General features: G+C 41.2%; 1 protein-coding gene across 3 annotated transcripts in view; it reads right to left on the bottom strand.

The window, feature by feature from the left end:
* RBMS3 (RNA binding motif single stranded interacting protein 3) overlaps positions 1-9037 on the bottom strand; it is a 600418-nt gene that overhangs the window by 528015 nt on the left and 63366 nt on the right. Inside the window, exons 1-2 of one of the 3 annotated variants that reach the window (XM_019616531.2) lie at positions 2924-2965; positions 1431-1613 (exon numbers count right to left, since the gene is read on the bottom strand). The exons of the other annotated variants lie outside the window; for them this stretch is intronic. The gene's annotated coding sequence lies outside the window, so the exon portion shown is untranslated. Of the gene's footprint in view, positions 1-1430; positions 1614-2923; positions 2966-9037 lie in introns of those variants that run through there. 3 annotated transcript variants of the gene reach the window in all.

Here is a 9037-nt window from a genome sequence, read left to right as displayed (position 1 = left end):
AGAGAGAGAGAGAGAGAGAGAGAGGGGAGTTAGGGAGGGGGAAAACAAACTCATCCTAAAATTATGAAGGAAAATAACTCACAACTTCCAGGCAGCTAAATCACTTAGGAACAAATCATAACAATTTTACTGTTAAATTCGACAGATCATCTCCCCACCTCCAAAATGTGATGATGAGAACCCAGGAGACATAACAGATCTGAGTTTTAGTGCCACGTTTGTCAAATGCCATTGTGAAATCTTCCAGACTATTCAAATTCTACTTGATGTAAATAACATCATGCCGACTGATCTCAATAGAAGGTACATGGGTTAAAATCAACATTCAGGTACTGCAGATGTATCAAACAATGCTGGTAAACTGAATGACCAACATCTAGGCAAAACACATCATCCCAAACAAATCTGTTTTACAGGTGAATATTCCTTACTGTCAGCATATTGTACTGAATCAGATATAAAGTCTCCACTGCCCCTAATTTCTAAAATTCCATACTATCATTTGCAATACAAATTTGAGAGCTATGCACAAATGCACTTTCATATAGAGTTCCTATTTATTTGAAATGAAATTCAAAAAACTAAGCCTTGAACACATCTTAAGGAAATCCATACTGCAAATGCAAAATAAAATATTTACCTTCAACACAGACACTTGTAGCTGCAAAAGACCTGATGAATGTGAACTACTTATGCCCAATCATCCTCATTTTACAGAGGAGAAACAGGCAGAGTAAGTTATGTCTTCGGAGATCATTGTTGAATCTCCTCAGCCCTCTCTTTACAGTAGGGAAACAAGTTACTGGAAGATCCTTCTCCACACCAAGATCTCAGCAGATCCCTCAATCACTCTGGGGATGATGGAGAAGAATCGTGTCAGACATTGTTATTTTAACTGGGCAGTTCTGTATCACAGAGAAAGGGAACCAATTTTCTTCCTTGTACTGATTTATTTGCCTGAGGGTGAGCTGCTGAATGTCTTTGAATGGTCCCAAGACATTAAGCAGGCACTGAAGAAGACAGTAGCAACAACTCTTGTAGTAGCAGGATCACCATTAGCAAGAAAGCAGAAATGGATGTTGGATTAGCAGTGTTCAGCAGGAAGTTTCAGCAGTAGTCACCTACTGTCTCTTAGGGATGACAGCCCAACAGAGTGTAGCCATTTTTACTCCTGTATCTAGTAGCATATTTATAGGTTGCAGAACAAGGATAAGTGGCTATTATGCACTGGTATTTTTGCATCAACCTTAAAAAGGTGACAAGTATGTTTTTCCACATGATCACACTCACAGACATTACTTGGCAAAACAGATAATGAAGTAAAGCAACTGAGTGACACTACATAACTGCTAAGGTGAACTCAGAGTCCTTTCATTTTGCAACCAGTACTGCGTGCCATTAGTTCTGGGCAAGACAAAACAAGAACATACCTCAGAGCAGGCTACTTTGAGACGCAGAACACTTCTTATCAGCAAAAGGAGGATGCACTGGACAGGTACAAAATGCTCAGACGGGCACCTTCATAACGCCTGACACACTTCTCCCACCAATAGATGTATTGGCCTTACACATATGCTTGATCAGAAGCAAACATCCCAAGGAAGGATTTACCACTTTCAATAGAGATGTAAGAAAATTGTGTTTATTTTTGTGTGAAACAAACAAATGAGAAATAAACACTTCATTTGGTACTTGTGCTCTGTCTGTAAGATAGACTATTGTCCTTAATATTAAAGACGGTTGCTTTCTTATTTACTTCCATAGGATTTTTATTTATTTCCTTATCACCATTGTTGATCAGTTTTGTTTATATTTTTTAAATTAACAAATAATCACCCAATCCCCACCCCCCAAAAAAAAAAAGCAAGAAAGGAACTCTTTCCCAGAACATAGCAAGACAGCTGTATTTATAGTAATGTCATCAAGACTTTTCTGGCAGTAACTAATAGATTTCTGCAAGACTCAGTGGTCTGGAGGTACTATGGTGAGAACTGCATCATGAATAGCCAAGCCTGGAGATGTTATTCATTTGCCTTAGCTCTCTACAGACCTGCCAGAATAGAGCCATGCAGAATTTCCAGGGCACAGCTCAAGGGGAAGGGCTCTCTCAAAAGAAAAATTGAGCTATCACAAGAGGAGAGCAGAGTCATTGCAGGAAGACTCCCTTCTGCACGTTTGGGAATGGATCCAGCTTTTTGCTACTGAACAAAACTGGCTTCTCTAATGGGCTACATGGAGAGTGGCAAGATTACCTCTGCTACAACTCCCTTCTGCCTGGTTCATCCTGCACAGAGATTGTCTGGCTAGAATTATCATGAAGAAGCCAATTCTAAAAGCAAATGCTATATTTTGATCTGATCTTGTGAAATTAATGAACTCTGAACAACAATTGCCTCTTGATGCCAATGTATGAGGAATATGCAACGATATTGTCAGATTGATACAACACACAGCAATTTCTAAACTGGAGATGCTGAGCAAACGATCAATTTCATACACTCCCACAGGAAGCTAAATTATTCATTCAGAACACCTTATTTTTGTACATATTTGCATTCAAAATGTTTTCACTGGTTTCCTTGCATGCCAAAATAAAAGCTTCCACTAGCTCTGTTGTCTATTTATACATTAAATTTTTCCACACAGCACAATGTAGTTCCCTGCTGCTTCTACAAAAATCTTGTCAACAACCCACAATTAATGATCGCATGTCTCATTTCGCTGAGGTGGAATAATACCATACATCTTACCAACATTTTAAATAAACGTCCACTACTCAGCACAAGGATGAAGGATGCATAAGGGCAGCATCTGCTAAAACACTGGATTTATGATAACTTTTTACAGTTGGTGTTAGAGCTGGAAAGATTATTGTGGTGACAATGGGAAAAGAAACAAACAGGGAAGGAACGCTCATGCTCACCTATCTCCAAAGATCTTAGTTCGCAGGAAAGATTCCACAAACGAGGGATCTCCAAAAGAGATCCTTGCCTAGAGGCAGTCAGCCCTTAAATGGGGTCTAGGAGAGGTGCAGCCAGGCTACACCCCTTCTGGTCACACAGCTGAATCGCCTTCACCTGTGCTTCCATGGCTGACTCAGTGCTTGCCTCAGATGATCAATCAGTGGTTCACGCCATGATTCAACAGTTCCCATAGACATCTCTATTGAAATATTTTCCAGTTTGAAGGTCATTTCAAAGGCTTTACGTCCGACCTTGTAAGAAAGAATGTATGCAAGAGAGAAGGTAGAAGACCACTTCATTACCTCTTCTCCTTATTTCATTAATAGCTGGTATGAAGGACACTGAGGATGAAGAAGGTAATTACGATAACCTGTTATACACCTTTTGTCCCACACCAGATGGAGGAGTTGCCAAGAGCACATGGCCTGGTTGTGAAAGGTTAGCACACAGCCAAGAAAGTGCAAACTTCAAGTTCTTTTACAAATGACATGCCAAGAGAGAAAGACAAGGGATTTAGATCTCTCCACTTGTCAATTCTTTCAATATACCTTAACACAAAAAGGTCTTCAGACAGTAACATGTTCAAAACAGCTACCTAAATCACTGATTTTGCTGAAGGATCTGTGAAAATTCAGCCCACACTGGGGAAGGAAGTTGAGGTATCTGAGAAAAATTCAAGCCCTAAATGCAGAGAGGAGAACAATGTCTACAGCACCTACTTCTACTGCTTCCTGACTCACTGAATATAAAGGGGTTCAAACACAGGTAACTCCCTGAAGGAGTATTAGAAAAATGAAAAACAGTTTCTAAAGACTCTGAACAGTGCCAAAATGGCCCCAGCATCTCACCTGTAATGTTCAGAATAATTTAAGAGGGCAGGTAAGAGAGTCTGTGGATGACCCATCCCTGAGAATGCTCAAAGTCAGGCTGGATGGAAGGAGCTTTGGGAAACCTGGTCTAGTGGGAGGTGTCCCTGCCTGTGGCATGGGGCTTGAAACTGGATGGTCTTTAAGGTCCCTTCCAACCGAATCCATTCTGTGATTCTATAGTCATGTAGGGAAACAGACACAGGACTGTACCATGACTTTGCTCAAATTCAAACAACAGCTCCAGCAGCCAAGTAAAGGACAGGACTCAGGTGCTCTACTCCTAATAACCACCCTTGCCTGTTCAATCATTTTTTATATTGTCATTTCCTATGTACATTTGCTATGTACACAGCATAGCAAACTCATTAATTTACTAGCAACTGTTGGTAAACATTTTCCTGTAACATTTCCCCAGTTACCAGCTAATGCTTCATTTGAAAACGGAAGCTTTTACTGACAAAGCCATTTAAAATGCAAAATTAATTGTGCAAACCTTCAAACAGGAAGGGCAGAGCAATCCATGGAAGAATTACCCAGAGATATTTCCAAGTGTGAGAGATAACAGCTAAGAAGACAGTCTCCAGACAGGCTGGTGGGGAAGGAGTGCTTTCACCCTTAACTGGAAGCAGCTGTAGCAACCTGCCCAGCCCTGCTGGAATGTGTGTGCTGGGGCTCTGGCACCGTGACTGTGGCAGCTTTCCTGTGGGCAGGCGGCTAACTCACATTTCTGTTATTTTATCCTTAAGGAAGTTGCCATGGAGACTGGCATGAAGATGGCAATGGGCCAGCCAGATTGAGACAGAAAGCGCAGGAGGCCAATAGTCCCGTTCCTAATAATCTTGCTGAGATCTCTAACTTCTCGGGACATGCTTTGTGCTTTCTGCCTCAGTGAAGTTAAGCTCCATCTTTCATGTAGCCACAGCCTATCAAAGAACTTTTGATGGAGTAGGTAAATACCAGCCATTAAATGTAATCTATCACAGCTCATGAACACCTAGTTAACAGGCATCGTATTGCTTAGTACGTGTTTGCTCGTGCAAAAATAGTTAAAAGCAGCGTTAAAATGGCACAGTAAAGGTAGGTGTTTATTTCCCAGGACAAAGAGTAGAAGACAAAAATCCTGTTCTTTTTCTTGAAGCAAAATACTGTTCTCCATTTCACTACGTGCAAGAGCGATATAACTTTTTAAGAGAATTAGGAAAAAGCTCTGATGTAGTATGGAAGGAAGTCTCACGTTTCTGATTATTACCATGCTCTTTGGAAGCTCTGGTGGGAGCTGCTCATATCCACAAGAGCTGTGTTTTCAGAGGGAAGGACTTGAAGAAAACCTCCTCCAAGGGCTGGGGAGTAATTTAACCATGCCACAACCTCTGTAGCAGGAGAGGAGAAGGAAGGGAGGAGATGCCATTCCCACCCAGAGGTGCTGGGGCATCAGAAACACATTCTACCCAAGAGCTGGGCCGCCCTCCCCATCCCCTTCTATCTGGCACTGCTCTGCAGAAAACATTTCTGTAAAGCTCAAAGCTTAAGTCTCTGTCCAGAACAACAATAAAACCTGTGAGAACATAGAAGTAAAAAGGGCACAGTATGTGAGGAACTTCCTCCAGTGCTTTTCCTTTCTTTTTCTTTTTTTTTTTTTTTTCAGGGAAGGCAGAGCTGATGAACCACAGATTCCCTGCTGCTGCGTTTAGCCAACGAGCGCAACAGGATTCCAATGCACATCTCTGCTTTTCAGACCCATTGTGAACTTTATGGACCATGCTCTTCTTCCATCCATGAGGCAAATGTTCTGGGAGTGATTCACAATCTTTGCCACTCAGTACCAAAACATGCTCCCATGAGCTGGTTTATTTAAGGATGAAATTAGTCTCTTTGTGCTGACAACCTTTTTATGAAGACAGCATAACCCCACACTTACTGCAAGCATTTCAATTCCTGATGTTTTATAGTGTTACTTTTTACAACATATATGTATATTTGAGAGGTTTCTTTGATGCATTCCTCTGCCACAGTACAAAGCATAAAATACAACCCACAGAGCTTCCAGTTTACTGACTTTACTCGTTGTGTTTGCGTACATAATAACAGTGTCATTTGAATAGTTTTGAAGTACAATTTACAGTGTTAAATAAAATGCTGATTTTTAATACATTTCAAATTTTACTTTTGTACCACAGTGCAACTGCTGGAGTCTGTCTAGACAAAAAAAAAAAGGTAGTTTAATCCAGTAATTTTTATATAAACCATTGAAATAATGCCATCTATTTCTGCATATGTGTCTCTGGAAAAACTAATAGAGTTTCTGACATTTCTGGAGACACTAAAAAAGCTATAAGTGACATGCAAGTATTCTCCATCGAGAGTTCTGAGGTTAGATGAGGAAACCAAAGTATTTTAACAGACTGAATAGATTAAGCCCACATTTTATGACACTAAGTAACCATACATACCTTACAGTTTTATATCTCTAGCTTGATTTCTCCTAAAATTCTGCTTAGAAGCATAATAAATCATTAAATAATAAAGGTTGGAAAAGACCTATAAGATAATCTAGTCCAACTGTCCACCTACCACCAGTGTGGCCCACTAAACCATGTTCCTTAGTATCACATTTACATACTTCTTGAACACCTCCAGGGACAGCGACTCCTACCACCTCCCTGGGCAGCCTGTTCCAGTGCCTGACCACTCTTTCCAAAAAGAAATTCTCTCTAATACCCAACCTGAACCTCCCCACTGCAATTTGAGGCCATTCCCTCTTATCCCATCACTGTCACCTGGGAGAAGAGGCTGACTCCAACCTCACATCAACCTCCCTTCAGGTGGTTGTAGAGAATGATAAGGTCTCCCCTAAGCCTCCTGTTCTCCAGACTGAACAATCCCAGCTCCCTCAGCTGCTCCCCATAAGACTTGTGCTCCAGACCACTCACAGCTTCGTTGCCCATCTCTGGACACACTCCAGGGCCTTGATGTCTTTCTTGTAGTGAGGGGCCCAAACACTCAAGGTACAGGCTCATCAGTACAGGTGGACAATCACTTCCCTGCTCCTGCTGGCTGCACTATTTCTGATGCAAATCAGGATGCCACTGACCTTCTTGGCCACCTGGGGACACTGCAGACTCATGTACAGTTGAGCACTGACCAATAACCGCAGGTCCTTTTGGTCTGCAAAGCCTTCCAGCCACTCTACCTCAAAATGCTACAAGCCTGCAGTGCCCCTAGAGCCATGACAGAAAAGCCATCAGTGGTGGTCCCTAAGGATGGAGCCTTTCCCTTCTCCTGGGCAACTTCACCTGCAGGTCACACCTGCAGGGGAGTTCCAGAGTGGGAACTGCAGGATGCAGCACACAGGAGCTTCTCCTATTCTTGTCAAAAGATCAAATATGCTCAGACAGTACCGTAAGTTAAGGAAAAAAACCTCACTTCTGCTCTCTTCCAGTGCATAAAACCTCCAGGAAGGTATGTACAGCCATGCTCATCATGTCATCCTTTAACACCCATACAATCAGGGCTGTCCCTGTTGGAGCCCTACTTAGTTGTAACTTTCTCCTGTAAAAATGTCAAAGTTGACATTTGCTTTTCCAGAAGACGTTCTGAGGAGCAACAACTTCTTAGTAAAAAAAAAAAAAAAAAGTCTGAAACCACAGGTCCTGGAGACCTCAGAATTAATAGCAAGCGTGATAACCAATCACAAATGACATAGAAATGATGGCCCACAGCCTTTGTCTGGGGCCTCCCTTCCTTAGACTCTCCTTAGTCCTATAAATCACTTAGGCACCTGTGCCAAGCACATCAGCAAGACATTAGTTCACTTCTTTCAGTGTAACACATTTTGAAAGCTAGGGTTTTTATTTGCTTTTATTTGCGTATACACATGCAGGTGCACCTTTTAACACCTTTCTGTCTGGCACTCCTATAGATGTTACTTGGGATCAGTTAGGACCTTGCACAGTAAGTCTAACTGCTAGCAAGATGTTTGGATGAGGAGGAGGAATTTGCTGTAAAAATAGGGAGAATTATTATGTCCAGAAAATTCCTTGTACCTTTGTTGTTTCTTTCCACAAATGTATTTCAGGAACTGCTCCTACCCTTTAACTCTCAAGCATCAATGTATGTGCCATCGTTGACAGAATACAATGGCAATCAAAAAAAGTATCACCACGGAAGAAATGCCTCTCCGTGAAAAAAACAGACAGACATGGTTTTGTTCACAACACAAATTTACACATTAAAGGCTGTATTTATCAATATTTGATTTAAACGTCTGTGTCTGCACATTTATTGAACAAAGCCAGATGGGTGCAGGCAGTTGCACATCTGTATTCATTAACAGAAAGGAAGAGAGACATTCACAGACAGCCACAGCAACAAATAGAGGAATGAAAAGTATTTGGTTGGACTATTAGCATTTTATCTACACTCATCAACAGAAAAATGCAGCCTTCTTCAGGCCTACATTCATCCTTACCTTTCAGCACTGAAGCACTTAAGTTAGGAGAGCAGCTGATGCAATCAGTGGAGAAAGAGAGATGCAGAGGTGAAGCAGCCCACTTGAGACATGATTAGGTAAATCTCTCCTCTTCAGCCACATAGGGAAGCTACTACTCAGTTAGCTGGGATAAATTTCAGCCTCAATATTTAACTGCCATGTATAAATTTGTGTTTATAGAGAACTGAAGTGATAAAATGTTTTCTGTGGAGCAGACTTACATTGTCACAGATGCAATTACGTTTTCAAGGATGTTCTTAACATTAAGGATTGAAGTGAAAGTTTCTGTCTGTACTTTAAGTTAAAAACTTAAGTGCACTTTCTGATTGAAGATGTAACTGTACTACTTACATGAGTAAGTAGGAAAAAGAGGTACAATCCCAATCCTCTTACATGGTGAAATAAAGATAAAATGAGTTCTAGAGGAATTCATCTGCTTATAGGATGAGGCCAATCGTTGGTGATAACCCATCTTGAGATACCAGATAAATGACTTTCAGGCATATAAAACACCCCTCAGTCTCACAGCTACCATCAACAATAGAAGGTGACAGCTTACATCCAACCTCTCAGCAGCAGCTACAAACATGTCCACAAGGCTCACAGTCTTCAAGAAACTCAGTTGGCAACCAGGCAACAAAAGTATCCAAGAAACTCCTCCTGATTGCTCTGTGTGTGTGTAACAAACTTTTCAAAGATGTTTTTGTTTTTGTTTT

The sequence above is a fragment of the Meleagris gallopavo genome, chromosome 6 (assembly GCF_000146605.3).
Source record: "Meleagris gallopavo isolate NT-WF06-2002-E0010 breed Aviagen turkey brand Nicholas breeding stock chromosome 6, Turkey_5.1, whole genome shotgun sequence".
Taxonomy (NCBI): Eukaryota; Metazoa; Chordata; class Aves; order Galliformes; family Phasianidae; genus Meleagris; species Meleagris gallopavo.
The sequence above is the reverse complement of the archived record's forward strand: the minus strand, read 5'-3'. Positions and strand labels throughout refer to the sequence as shown.